The 15,499-nt window shown below is 38.8% G+C and overlaps 1 long non-coding RNA gene across 1 annotated transcript; it reads right to left on the bottom strand.

Moving 5' to 3' along the window:
• Nucleotides 1–2,190: 2,190 nt before the first annotated feature.
• On the bottom strand, nt 2,191–5,999 carry LOC109304383. Its single transcript, XR_002099379.1, has 2 exons — nt 5,891–5,999; nt 2,191–4,830 (listed from the first exon to the last, which is right to left on the bottom strand). It is a non-coding gene; the product is annotated as an uncharacterized LOC109304383 (long non-coding RNA).
• Nucleotides 6,000–15,499: the final 9,500 nt, after the last annotated feature.

The raw sequence follows: 15,499 nt of genomic DNA, 5'->3' as shown, positions 1-15,499 counted from the left end.
AACCAATTACAGCTGTATTTTATAGTACAAGGAGGCATAAGAGTAATTTTGAACTGTGAAAAGAAATTGGGCTTATTTATTTGTAACATTGGAGTCAACAATGGTCAGATACAGGTTTTCCTCGCTAACCACTGGGGTTAGGTTCCTGAAAGTTCCCACAGTTGGCAAAACCGTGATTGGAAAGACAAAAGGCTTATGGGGAAAATGGCAGGTGGTAGGCTGATGCACAGCCACAGAAAACCATAGTTACTCAAAACTGTGTACTGTGGTAGCCAAAATGGTATATAGAATATTAAGTGTGGATACTCAAAACTGTGGTTGGCAAGGGAAACCTGCACAAACATTTGCCTTCCTCTGACCAAACCTATGCACAGTTTGCAATCAACTGGAAGAATATTTCCTATTAAATAAAAGGAGGATTAAATAAAAGCTGTTTGTGGGCCTACTCTCCTTTTGACCCACTATGTAAAATCTGGATATTAGCTAAGTATAACCTGACAAGTCATGAGACTTGGGAGGAAGTGGGATTTTTTGAACAAACCAGATTGGATGCTAAGATTAGTCATCAGAGAAATTGCCATTGCACGTTTACATCAGCATGTTGTGTTGAAACAATCCAAAGAAGATATTGATTTGTGTCACCAATATCAAGATTTATTGGCACAAGAGGTATTGATCAAGACAAATCTAAGACATTATTAGATCTCGAGTATTAATAAATTTTAATACTGGCCAAACACAAAAATCAGTATGATTATGCATAAATATACAAACATTTCCCTTTAAGATCCCAAGAACTTATTTTTATTTCAGAGTGATATTGAAATGAAAAAGTCTGAAAAATAACTAAGAAAAAAGTCACTGTGAATATTTACATCTTCAGTGCCAGCTGTCTTGTAATTTTTAAGTCTCCGAGGAAGGACAGAAACAAGAACAAATACCTGTTTCACTGGTTCACAAAAGGGTTTGTCTGCTGCTTTCTATCAGTGACATTAACCTGTTCCCTAAGAAAAAGGACTAATTTTCTATATAAGCCATATTCTAGAATTAGATGGCACAATATACTACCTTTTCCTCATAGGATCTCTTCAATAAAGACAGGAGCTTCATTTAGAAATTAAGCTGTGGGAGAGGGGAGGAGGAAGAAAAAAAGAGCAATCATATGGTGTGTGTTAGAATGTTCTCTCTCACATCATGCAATATATTGGGTTGATTTCATAGGGAAACTATCTACAATAGGGTAACTGTTTAATTAAAGTAAACAGTTCACCTACAGATGTTTTGGTTATTCTCAATGTTCGTACTTTGCAGACAGAACAGCAAAGAAAATAAGTGTATTTCACATTGGCATCTACTTTTCAAAGTTATACCATGATTTAGGAGTGTTCTTTCAGCTGATTGTCTTCTGATTTCTTTTCTATGTCGTATCCACCACGTGGTGTATGTTTGTGTGGCCAGTGTTGGTAGCTTTTTTTTTTTTGGTTAAGCAAGTTTAGCGATTGTAATCTAAATTTAGACAGTTTTGTCCAAACCCAAAATCTCTAGCAAATAAGATAATACCAAACTTGTAAACTGCTAAATTCAGGAAGCAAAATAAGAAGTTTTCCTCAAAAGTAGCCATATTATACACTGTAGGGGGGTTTTATTTAAAATGCTGAAAAATGACATGGAGCCTTACAGTCACATTGGAATGGAAATAATAGCTCTTTACAGAAGTTAAAGGGCAACATTGTGGCAAAATAATTACTGAAAGAGAAATTTAGCAAGATGGAGATACAGATGTGATTGAAGAAGAAAATAGATACAGTTTGAACATTGTCCTTCTGTTGGAAATCTTTTGCTTGGGATTTTATCAGCAATTTGAGGGGAGAGAGGCTTGGATAGACTATTGGAAGGTCACCTTATTTCTGAAAAGTCTCTAAGCCATCTATCAAAGCACAATCATGGTATTATAGTAGGCACTTGGTCACACCTGATATAGTTGAGGTTGCAAAACAGTTTCTCTATGACTGTGAGGGGGTGTAAAGTATTAATGGTTCCATAAGCTCAGTCAATGAAATCCCTTCTAATAATCTTCCTTTTACCACCACAAATCAGTCTGAAGATTGCTTTACTTCTGAGTAAATAGGAATTCTCTAAGTACTGCTTCTCCAAAGCACTGATTAGAGACGAAGGAGGTTTCTCTTGTTATAGAGACATATCAATCAGGTTTTTATTTTTTCCACACATGATCTTGATGTATGCATTATACCAAATCACAATGTCATAGAATAACATGTTACTCACACACAGCTCAAAGGTAACTTTGAGAGACCCAGGCAGCAGCAAAAATAAAACAAAAACTAAACTAAAAAAGGCCAAAAGAAAAGAGCATTATAAACATCCTTATAGAATACAACAAATTCAGAGTAATATTGGAAGTTGGGGGCTTTATCTATACACAGAATCACCATTCAAATAATTCTCTACCTAGTGATAATTAACATGTGGTTGCACAAAAGTATACAGTCTTCAGTCTTCAAATAAACATAGCCCTGGTTCAAAAAATAACTAGCTGTACAGTTAAGGACTTTGTTGGGAAATGGAGAGAAACCAAAAGTAATCAGAAGTGGAAAGGTAACCATTATAGTTTCTTGGACAGACTTTCAGGCACTTAACTTTTCACACATGAAGTCCCATATGTACCTTTTCAGACGGTTTTTCCGTTAATTATTTATTACTAAGTTGATTGGCATATTTGACATAATGATTTTTGAGCAACTGTTGTTCCAAAATCAAATATAATGGACACTTATAAATCTTAAATCAAAGTAACTTGACAGTTTAAAATTTGTTGATGCAGAATTCCTAGGTTATTTAGCTACTCATCCTTTTCCTTCCTCAGAAGCATTTATATTTCTCTTGAAATGTTAGTTTAATTTCTGAGCCCAACCCTCCCCTTCAAATAAGACTGTAAAGTAAATTAATATCTTCTGATAATTGTGTTTTGCAGCTTTGGCCATCCTTTGTCATCCAAGTGGGCTGGCAAGGTTGCCACACATTCTCCTTCTAATAGAGTAAGCTGTCACACAGGGGAAAACTATAATCAGCTGGCTCCAATTAACCATCAATCCTCAGAGAGACTGCTGGGAATGGGAGAAGATTGGGGTATATATCCCAAAGCTAGCCAGAATTAGCTTACTCTGAGCATCAGAAAATAGGGCAGCAGTCAAGGCTTGGAATGCTAGCAGTGCTGAGGGGTGTAGGTTGTAGCCGTGTTGGTCTAAGGACATAGACAGACAATCTTCTTTGGGTGTATCTGATATCTTTTATTAGACCAACTTAAATAGTTGGGGAAAAAATGTTTAGCAAGCTTTATTTCCAGAGAAGGGATAAAGAGAAGTGAAAATCACATGAAACAAAAGGTATTGAGCTTATTGAGTTGAGCACAGGCTTGGGCAGACCTCCCTAAAAGTCTCTGGACTTGCTGACGAGATAAGAGAACTCATGATGAAACAGGCCTATGATGATGTAAAGAAATAATGAAGCCCTTTTTAAGGGCAACATGTGCCCTGGCTTCCTTTCCCCCCAGAGTGGGGTGATCTAGTCCTCTCGGTTCCCCAAGTAGTAGCTCACCCCCATCCTCTCTGCCTTCTGTGCAATGATGTGCTTGGCTGTTTTCCACTCTCAGAGAAGCATTCGCCCTCATGCAAAAGCCAGTATAAATCTTATGGAACTTGCAGCATTCTGGGCCAATGTTTATCTTTCTGTGTTGATATTGGTCATTTTTTTCTTGCCAAAGTTTTCACCATTTATCTTTAGTACTGTGTATGTGACTGATGCCACAAATCCTGAATTGTGCAAGAAGTAAATGGAATGAGAAGTGTAAGAGCATCAGGTACTTTACACAGAGCACCCTACCTTATTCCAGTAGGTTACCCCTCTGTTTTAAGTCAACTCCTGTATATTCCGCAGGTATTCGATACAATTTGACTTGACCCCAAATTAGACACTGTTTTTATAAGGCAAACGATTTTGAGTAGCTTCCTGTGGCATGTTTCATTATATCTTGTTTGTTAACTTGTTAATGATGGTTACAATAAAAATACTATGGATGGCTAATGAGATATTGGCATGATGTTACATATTTTTAACTACTGTTAACATATTGAATTGGTTCTTTCAAAATGAAAGAAGATACTCACCATAAGGGAATGCCAAGGCAAAAAGCAAATACAGTAACTGTCATGTAATTACTTGCCACCCTTTCTTCTGAGTTGCAGGGCTACAACCAGTTTATATTACAAATACTAATCCAGACACCATGAAATTCCTTTACAAATTAGTGTCTTCTCATTTTGTTTATGCCACAAGAATGGATCCGAAATAAAAATGTGAACAATTTCCCTAATCTACTGATCAAATCATTTTCCTTACAAGCAATATAAAATAATGGTATGTAGTATTGTATGCATAACAAAGCTATAAACCTTTGCTATCTGCTGTGTTAAGGGTGGAATTTGTAATCTTTGATTCAAGTCATTGCTCTTTCCTTTTATATCCTTCCCACTTGGTTGGCTGAGTCCCAATGCAGTTTGTTCTTTAAGCAAGCACTGGGAGCTATAACCATTAACCTTTTTTAAAGCAGCATTTTAACATGTCATGAGTTTAGATGTCTTGCTTCTTTTTGCCGTTAACCTTTCTGATGGGACAGTACACTGGGTTTTGCTTACTTCAGCACATCTGTGTCACTTTTGCCCTTTGCTCATGTGCAACCACTATTTGTCATTACAAGAAAGATGAAAGAAGGTGATAGGGGAAGGGTAAAGTTGTGCATGCTTCACCTTTTACCTGTTTTGAAAAGAAAATAACATGAATATCCTTATTTAGGAACAGGAATTATTGCTTTGTTGTAGTATGGAATATATCACTGGAAAATCCTGCTTGCACACCAGTAGTATACCTTAATTGCCAACAACGATAAGGCTTTGTAACTGAAGCTTTCAAAACAAAAGCTTTTCATCCAAGGCCAATGCCAGTGAAAGGTTCAGTTATTCTTGCTTTACTGAGCATGAAATGGAACTGAAAGGCAATATTAAATGGGTTATTAAACTTAAGACATGGTGTCTTGTGATCTTTCCCTGCAACTCCCCTTCCCACATGCATGCATAATCCGTGTGGAATATTCTCTGTAGAGTTGCTGGCCATTTGTATGGCCTTTAGATGTGCAGAAACGTTAGCATTGCAATTATTCAATAGTTGTTTTATGATAAACTAAAAATATGGTCCCTCTGGGATACAGGCGTCTGCTCCTTGGTTATCTCCATCCTATATTCATTCATGCAAACACATACCGCACAAAACACAAACCTGTCCTGAAAACTGAATGTTAAGAGCTTTGCTAAGTATACAGGAAATCTTTATATTAAACAATATTCTGTTCTTACAAACCTTGTTCTTCCTTCCTACTCACCCTGCCTGCTTTCAACACAATTTTTGGTTTCTCAAATTTAATCTGTTAAATTCCCAAATATTCTTTGGTTTTTTTCCAAAATAGATACTTGTCTTTTTCACTGGTGTTTAAATAAAACAGATTCACTATAATCTAAATAAATGTCTTTTCCCTGAAGATAGGCCATAAATCAAAACAGAATTTTTTTTATTCATCTTAATAGCATTTTAATCCGAGCCATTTCCCAAATGAATGTGGGCCACATCCAAATCTTGTGTAAGTCAAAGGGAATCTTCCCATTGACTTACACTGGCTTGAGATCAGCTTCAAGGCATTTGAGAGAAAGCATACTATTACTTTTTGATTCACTAAACTTCTTTACCAAGTTTATCCAGAAGGCCTAGTAACTGGAAAGAGGTGGAACATTAAACAAAAGTCATTAAACTAAATGGCATTTACCAGTGCAAGGTAACAGCTTGTCAGTAAGTAAAGGTAGGTCAGTTGACTGGATGAGGAGTAGAAAATGTAGTGCCCAGTAACCCGGCAATGCTACTGAAAATGAGCATTAGTACAGTAAATACAGACATATCAGAACAGGAAGCTCATTTGCAACTCCTGTCACCCATTCACATGGCAACAAACTTGTTTCCAGTTTGTCCCTGGTAACCAGGCCAAAGTCATGGCCTGATTTAATAATTTACTGCCACTTTTCCATATCATTTCAGTGGCGTTAAAAGCACAAAGAGGGAGAATAAGTAACACTTTGTATAACTGCCAAAGGAAAGGCAGATAATAGAAGCTGATGTATACCCAGTCATGGCTAGTCTTGGCTAATACTTTTGTGACAGCTTATTTATGCTTAGCCATACTTCTGCAAGTTTACCCAAAATGAAAGAAAAATATATATCACAACTTACTCCATTGTGTATGTGGCATGAAAGAGCTGTTGAAATATACTTCAAAAAAAGGACAGAACTGGGTACTTGGCAGTAGTAGGTACTAGGCAATAGAAGCAAAATCAATATCTGTTAATTTTGGGCTTGGGTTTATTATTTTGGGTTTGGTTTGACTTTTTTGTATTTTGCAAACATACTTCATACATTTGAGAAGCCAAAGAAAACTAAACTATTCAGCTTTCAAGAAGGATGGGGGATATTTTAAGGAGTACAACTATCAGTGTAAGTGTCTGGTAAGGAAGAGATCTAGGAAATTTCTTAGAAACACTTACCTGTTCAAATATTTAGGGAGAACATTATCTACAGTTTAATTGGTGCAGTGAACACTTGAACTGCTTGCTACAATGTGTTCTTGCCCCAAGATCCTGATCAGGATTGCAATCCCAATGTGCTAGGTAATGTGCAAACACGTGAAAATACATTTCCTTGTCTAAAGAAGTTTGGCTCCAAAATCGATATGGTATGATTTAGCAGGGAGAGAAAGGAAAGAACGGCTCTTTGCTTATAGTATTTGGAGTAGCTGAACTGCATGTGAACAATAGTAAATTCTATCAGGCCAGTATATTGTCCCCCAAAACACAGAAGATGCCATGGTATTGTCTAGTGCTGTCATATCACCCTTGGAATCAGTGTCCTACTGTGGCTATTAAGAGCACTGGAAACTATAGGTGCAAAAACAGTACATACCATTTTGTAAAAAAAAAAAAAAATAGGGGAACAAAATGAGAAGTAGCTGTCTGAAGTGCAAGGATAATGGTCATCATATCATCTTGAATCTGAGAGAAGGAAAGGAATAGGTTTCTTATACTGGACAATAAGAAACAGCAAGCTATAAAATGCCTTTAGAAATAATATAGCTGAGATCATTATCAAGGAATTATGCATAAATTAAATGCAGAGCTCTAAGAAATGTTTAAGTTTTTCAGTTAAAAAAAATTAAAATCTTGGCATGCTTGACAGAGAGCATGGTAGAGGACTGGGGGTGTCCTAATCAACTCCTAGCAATGCTGCTGATTGACTGAGTCTGTTGACCAATCGAACCATTGTGCCAATTGCCATAGCACTAGAATCAGTCTATAAACAGACAGCAATCACACTAAAGGACTTTGTTTTCTTTTCCCTGTGATAATTATGGAGGCTCAGATAAATTATTAAGGAGATGAAAAAAAATAGTAATTTTGGAAGATCTGGCAAACAGCAAAAGAAAAAAGATGAACAACTGATGATGGAATTGAAACACTCAATTACAAATAGCCTCAGAGCAAGAACACATTTGAATGGAATTAAAGATATTTATCAGTGGTGAGGATTTCAGTTTTGTCTAGCATCTTACTTTGCTCTGCAGCTATCTGGACATGAAGAGACTGATCAACTGCCTCAGCTCTCAGCTTCATTTTAAGACTTTCAAAATTCATAGCCAAAATCCCCAGAAGCGCTAAAACTCATCACTTAAAAACGAACCTCTGCTGGAATATCTATCAGCAGAAAAGCAAAGCTGAAAATAAATGTGACACCTCCATGTCAAGTTGCTGTTATTCAGGCAGGCAGAGATAGGATAGGTATAAAACCTGAAGATGATCAGAGCTGCAAAGTATGGAACCACTTTGAAACCAAGGATCAACAGTCTATAGCTATAAAGTTATATTGGAATCAGACCCAGATACAAGCTGCCCCCAAATTTCAAGCACATTCTAATGCAATGTTTCGCAGCACAGGTACAGCATTTGAATGCATCTCCATGGAGATTTCTGTTCCAATTCTGCAGACCTTCGCTGAGTGCAAACTGGAGCTATAGCAATCAATACTAGAGGAGGAGCTTTCCCAAAGATTTTGTGTGGACATCAGCTACTTCTGCTGCTTTTCAAAGAAATTTCAAAATACATCTTTTCTCATGAATTCCAAGAGGTCAATTTGCTCTTTTGCTCTGAATCATCTATTTCCATCACTGTAGGTCTCTAGACAGGGGCTGGAGATTGAGTCCCGGACATTAGAGTTTTCCATGCCCCTCTGATTTTAAATCATAACCCAGAAAAAGAGGTCAATACAGCTCAGTACAAAGTGAGCAAGTTATATTTCTCTCTCCAACACAACACAATCCATTTTCTAACTAAATGGGAAACACCATGCTTTCCAAGGCTTCTGAGTTAAAAGTTTATTGTGTGCAAGTTAAGATTTTTCCCATGCAACAAGCACACCTACAGGCTCCCAAAACTGAATCCCATGCCTTGTGGTTTGAGGCACCTATTGTTTAACCATTCTTTCAATGGCTATATGTAGGGGGTGACTCTGATCTCTCTTTCATTAATGTTTCAAGGAGCTGTAAAATTATTTGGTGGTTTGTGTAGTAGAGATACCTGGGTTTAGGGTTGTAATCTGTCTATGGTATGCTACAGCAACAAGGCGGGTCTGGGGGTCATCCTAGGGGAGGCTGAGGTGGAGAGGGGAGTTCTGCCAGCTTCTAAAGATTTCTATGCACATATGCATAGTTATAATAATTTTCCAAAGAGCTGGCCAGCTCTTTCATGTGTAGAACTTGCAGATCAGTGCAGCAATGGTGTGAACACCCCAAAGCCAGGGGGAGTTTATCCTGAAGAAATAATAATGCAGTGATGGCAGAATTTCCTATCCTTTTTTGTTCAATGATATTTGTTACTCCTTTGTACCACCTTCCATCCTGCATTCATGTAGGTGGTAAGCCTGGATGACCCTTGACATCCCTTTCTAACCCTACAGTTCTATTTCAGAGTCTCAACAAATTTCACATGAGAGCTGGCCAAAAAGTAGGTCTTTTGGCTCTCAGTGAGTTTCAGATTCCATTTTTAATTTGCTTTTTGTCCAAACTGGACTGGAAGTGGACACTCATGCCTTAATAGCAACAGTGAAAGTCAGTTTCACTGCTTGGCTGGACAGAGGTCATCCAATCAACAGACTGTCCCAGGGCCAGAATTTCCCCTTGGAAATCTGTCTTGAATTTGGCAAAACTTTGCTAGAGCTATGATATTTCAACCACAATATTTGGAGCTCAACTGACTGGCATGTTCCATTAAGCTTTGTTTCAGACCAACACGTTTGATCTGACCAGAATTTCAGACCAACTCTGTTTGGTGCTCATGAAGTGCACCAATTCTCCAAAGAATTATTGCTTCCTCTGTATCATGATCAGAAGCTGAGTTGCATAGATGCATAGATGAAGTGAAATACAGTTGCACACAGAAACTATTCATTGTGTCAGGTAACTGAATGGAGGGGGGCGGGGGCTGGCTCCCAGCCCTATGCTTTAGCCACCAGATCATTTTTCTTTCCTTCTTACACAAACATTGATCAACCACAGAAGCCAAGAAGAGTATCATTAGCATGATAATACCTTTACTTTTGTACTCAGGCTGAACCTACACCTTGGACAGCAGCAGACTCACAGTTTCTTACAGTTGAAGAGAATGCTTAGCTCTTAGAAGTAGAAGACTGCTTATGGGGAAAGGGACATTGTAATTATATGCTGCTTTGTAGCACTGGGACAGTATCCCAAGGGAGCAGAATATCATCATCAGTCCATCCTGCTTCTCAGAGTTCCCTTGCTAGAACTGCTGCTGTAATCCATTACAGTATTCAGAGGCAGTTTAATATGAACCACTTTGACAGTGATACAAATGGTGTTCTGTCTTTTTAGAGCTTCTAAGTTCAATGGGATCTGCTTAATATCCATTTCTAAAAATTAACAGTTTCCTTTGTAACACCCTGAGCTAAAGTCTAGGGTTTTACCCCCTGTTTTCTAGATGATCTGATGTTAAATCCTGACACAGTAATTACACCTTGCTATGGGCAGATGCATGCATTCTAAGTCTATTTAAGATTCAGCCCTATAAACTACTTAACTTAAGTTCATTGGCATCTACAATGGCAAAGGGAAATGTAAAGTGAAATTAGCTATGCATATTTATTTGTCAGGGTGAGATTTCCATCCCAGATTCATGCCAATCTCGCTGGCATAAAAATACTCTATGCCTGCAGTGCTTTGTTGAATGGAAACAATACCACTCATTATAAAGCAGATTCAGAAATGTCACGGGTTTATTTACATCAAAGTGTCGCTGAAACCCAAGCCTGAATGTTTATCAAAATGTATGCCCCTGCTACCGTGACCACATCATGTTGCCTTGAACTGCAAAGAAAAGACAAGGAATGATTGAGTGGGGGTTTTTTTTTTCTCATCATGTATTGTACCTGAGTTTAGTCTCGGTCTGGCTCCTAAATAGAATAATCAATGCCATTATCTCTTCCTCCCTTATCTAAATCACATCAGTAGATCAATAGCTACAACAAAGGAGGCCAGAGCTTTCATTCCACTGGGACTCATTACTTTGCTGCCTAAGATCTGGGTATAGATTCTCAGTAAGGTTATCTAGTGTTCCACAGTAGTTAACAACAACTGTCAGTTATTAATGCTGTACTGAAACCTCACCTTTACAGTACTGTGACTGATAACAGGACACGCCTATAAAAAAACAAATCGCCATGTCTCCCACCATCACCCCCTTCTCTTTCTTTAGTAGTGTTTTTTTCTTCTACCCTTTCTTCAGTTCTAGTCCAAAGTGGCATGTCTAAGAATATAAAATGTTTGATCCTTCTCATTGAGATTCTTAGCAAGTGCAGGTTTGCTTTTAAACAGACTAACATCTGCAGTATTACAGAGACTAATTAAAATAAATTCAGATCCTAAATTAGTCTTTTCTGTAACATTTATTATGCTAGCCACTGGGTGATAAACTACACAATATGGTTAAGCTGAAAAGAAAAATGGTATTTTGATTTCTTTTTTCCTTTCTTTTTGACTGGCCAGTAAAAACAGAGTTGAACACTTGCAAAATGGCATCTTTCAGCAGAACTAATCATAAATACTGCAGCATTTTTATCCCTCACAAAATTAAAAAAAGGTTTTGTAAAAAAAGATCTGGTTTCTCACAACAGTTTGGACAGCATTCATAATCCTTCTTGTCAAAAAGAGACAGCCAATTTGCAAGGGCTAGGTAAATGGTATGACAGACAATTCACACATCAAGTCATCAAATCCTCAGAGGGGTGGTTAGCCACTAATGCAATCACTTCACCTTGGAGTGTATTATAGCCTCTGTGCAACTATAGATTCCCCCATATTCTGTAGTTCTAACTAGGGGAACAGGGCTAGAGCATGAAAGAAGGAAGGAGAATACATTTCCATGTGTTAATTACCAAGGAAAATCCAAGTGAGTGCATTTGTGCACATCATGTGCTTTGGGGGTTGCATTTAATGTGCTCTCAGCTGTCAGAAACACACTGATAGCAAAGATCATATTTGTTCCTTATAATATATGTGTGCGCGAAACAGAGAATGGCCTATAACAAATAATGTGGTCACTATATTGAAACCATGAGACAATGAATGAATGAAAGTAAGTGGAGAAACCTAATGTTCCAGGCAATTAAATCTGTGTTTTAAGCTTAAGGACCTGAAGTTCATAACATGTCAATACTTTATATATAAGCAGTCATTCTACCTTATAAATCACTGAGCCTGAACTTGCACCCATTGAAATCAAGCGGGAGGACCAATGACATAGGAAAGGGTAGGATTAGCCAATGTGATTTCCCTTTAGCTGTAGAATTACCAAGCGTTTTCTGCCAACCTGCCATCTTTTTTAGGACATGGTGTTTCATATCTTGAAATTATGAATGCCCACCTACAACATGTACTGTCCTAGAATGGTATAAGAAAGAAGAGACTTATGTTGAATTACTTAGCCCTTAGTATTTTATGTTTAGCCTTTTTTACCTCCTTAACTGCTCTGTGTCAGCGTTTCCGTGTGAACACCAACTTTTGTGTTGAAAACTGGCTAGTATCCAGGCCCCAATTTTTCCTCCAAATGGACCCAGAAGGAGCAGAAACAGAAATAAAAATTGCACTTATCTTCAGATTGTTTCCTAATATACCACAGAATACTTGGGTGTGGAACAGTATGGGAGCATTTCTTTCCACTGACTTCACAGCATTTGAAGTGCAAGGCACGTTGGCCTTGACCATTCCCAGTTTTATTTCTTTACACATTTTAAGTGCTTTTGTTAGACATTTTTTTCCTCTAAAGACTCAGCAGTCTTTTCTAATTAATCACTTGGCACCTGTCCTGCTACTGAATGATGTTGCGTGCCTTCCAGTGGTTAAGAAATAGAACAGTTGGAGGGAACGTGCATTGTGTGTGTTTTTGTGGGTGCGCTTGCCTGACTACCTCAGTAGTGTTTATTAAAGGCGGAAATATAACTTGTAGAAATATTTTTCAGTAGTTCTTCTCCCTGCGGCTGCTTTTTCCTATGAAATAGCAAAGCCTGAGTTGTTGATAAAAGACTTGAGTCTCTGAAAAGGGAATAATATGTTACAGACAGCTCAGCACCAATTTCTGTATGTTTGCTTTTTCTCGCTCAGTCTCTAGGTTGTAACAGACAGAGAATTTGCTAAAGGCACTTCTGGGAAGACTTTGGAAAAATCCAGACTGGACTATGGTCAGTATTAATCAAAAACCCAAAAATAAGTGAACAGTACATCAGCAGGCAGCTGAAAAGGAATTTAAAAAAATATGAAAGAGAGATCTGCTACAAAAGTGACTGAAGGTGGCTTGAATCAAAGAATCCCAAAACGAATCGAGATGTCTGTGTTTGAATTTCTGGAGGTGTCCAGGTGAGCCTTCCTTGACTTTCAGCCCAGCACCTAAAATCACTTGCATCAGAGTTCACCTCCTGCAGTTCTTCTGGGGGAAAAGTCCCCTGACAGGTTGTTAAATTTTGTGTCGGCTCATATTGTAACCTCTGTGTCACCTTGACGACATAACTCTAGCATATCTGATGATAAAAAGCATAGGTCTGTTGTGGCTCAGCATTCCCTGCTTAAGTTTGTAAAGTTTCTGAGCTTTCCTTTACCATTTTGGGAGGCTTTCCATGTGCAAATAACCATCTGTCATTGTCTCTGCTTTAGTATTGCTGTTATTACTGTTAGAGACCAAGAAGGGCCCAAAGCAAACTGCTCATGCCTTTAAATCAAAGTATGATCGTTAACTAACATGAGCCATACATCTCTGCCATATAAACTGAGAAGTTACATTAACTGTACATCTTAACCTTGGCCAAGCTGAAAACTTAACAGTATTGGAATGTGGATTGCGGCTCTCAAGAGCCTCTGAGTGTATAGTGGACGTCTAATGAAGTAGCCCTTGGTCATACAAGTGACAGTGTCACCATCAGTTCCTTCTAGGGGGCAAATGAGGGAGCAAGACAAAAGCACAGCACAGAAGAGCTGAAGAGATGTTACACTTAGATGATTAGTGGCCATTTACAAAATTGCACTATTTACAAAATTGACCATGCAACTCAAAGGTTGTCTTGAGTTAAAAGGAAACATCCCTGCTGCTGGCACTGCTTTTATCCCTCATTACTCCCTACCTGCTGCATTGTGCCATAATTATGGCTGAGCCTTGTACAGTGGCCTGATCTCAAGTGGCAGCAGTCCACTTCCTACGAGCTGCAACTGCTGCCTCCTCTTCCAGTTCAATATGGTTTGCCAGGTGTGGGGGGGGCTAGAAGGAGGTGAGAGGTTTCTATATAAGGCTGTTTTCCACACTGGTCCTGGAGTGAAAGCCATTATAGGGAAGCTTTAGAGCACAACAGGAAGAAACTACTATAACTAGGAGTAATGGGATAAAATTGAGCAAAGGAAAATTTAGGCCATTTCCTGACAGTGAGATCTATTAGATTGTGGAATAGACAAGTCTCCCAAGGGAAGTGATAGAAGTCCAAGCACTTGAGTCCTTTAAAACTGCACTGGACAAAGAACTTGAGGGTATAGTATAATAGGGAATAATCTGGCAATGGATGCAGGAAGGACAAAATGACTTAATAGGTCTCTTCCATCTCTAATTTCTAGGGTACATGTGAATAACTAGAGCTTCCTACTCTGAAATATCACTAAAACATTTTTTTAAATCAACATTTCTAGAAGAATAGTTTAATAGGGACTTGTTTTTTCTTCTGCTGCTTTACTTAAGTGCTCAATGCCTATTTCGCCTCAGTCATCACAGCAAGGTCAGCTCCCAGACTACTGCACCGGGCAGCACAGGTTGAGGAGGAGATGAGCAGCCAACAGGGGCAAAAGAACAGGTTAAGGACCATTTAGAACAGCTGGACATATACAAGTCCATGGGGCTGGATGGGATGCACCCAAAGGTGCTGAGGGAGTTGGCTGATATGATTGCAGAGCCACTGGCCATCATCTTTGAAAACTCATGGCAATAAGGAGAGGTCCCGGATGACTGGAAAAGGGCAAACATAGTGCTCATATTTAAGAAAGGTAAAAAGGGAGGATCCAGGGAGCTACAGACCAGTCAACCTCACCTCAGTCCCTGGAAAAATCCTGGAGTAGATCCTCAAGGAATACATTTCTAAGCACTTGGAGGGGGAAAAGGTGATTAGGAGCAGTCAGCATGGATTCACCAAGGGCAAATCATGCCTAACCAACCCGATTGCCTTCTATGATGAGGTGACTGGCTCTGTGGATGCAAGGAGAGCAATGGATGTGGTGTACCTTGATTTTAGCAAAGCTTTTGATACGGTCTCCCACAATATTCTCACAGGCAAGCTAAGGAAGTATGGGCTGAATGAATGGACTGTCAGATGAATAGAAATCTGTGATTATTCCCCTCTATTCAACACTGGTGAGGCCACATCTGAAGTACTCTGTTCAAGTTTGGGCCCCCCCTACAGAAAGGATGTTGACAAATTAGAGAAAGTCCAGCGGATGACAGCAAAAATGGTGAGGGGACAGGGCCACAAGACTTATGAGGACAGGCTGAAGAATCTGGCCTTATTTAGTCTGCAGAAGACAAGACTGAGGGGGGATTTAATAGCAGCCTTCTACTACCTGAAGGACGGTTCCAAAGAGGATGGAGCTGAACTATTCTCAGTGGTGGCAGATGACAGAACAAGGAGCAATGGGCTCAAGTTGCAGCAAGGAAAGTTTAGGTTAGATATTAGGAAGAATTTTCTCACTAGGAAGCTAGTAAAACACTGGAACAGGTTATGCAGAGCGGTGATGGAA

This window comes from Gavialis gangeticus, unplaced genomic scaffold (assembly GCF_001723915.1).
Source record: "Gavialis gangeticus isolate Ggan-Ray unplaced genomic scaffold, GavGan_comp1, whole genome shotgun sequence".
NCBI lineage: Eukaryota > Metazoa > Chordata > Crocodylia > Gavialidae > Gavialis > Gavialis gangeticus.
This window is presented reverse-complemented; position numbering and strand designations above follow the sequence as displayed.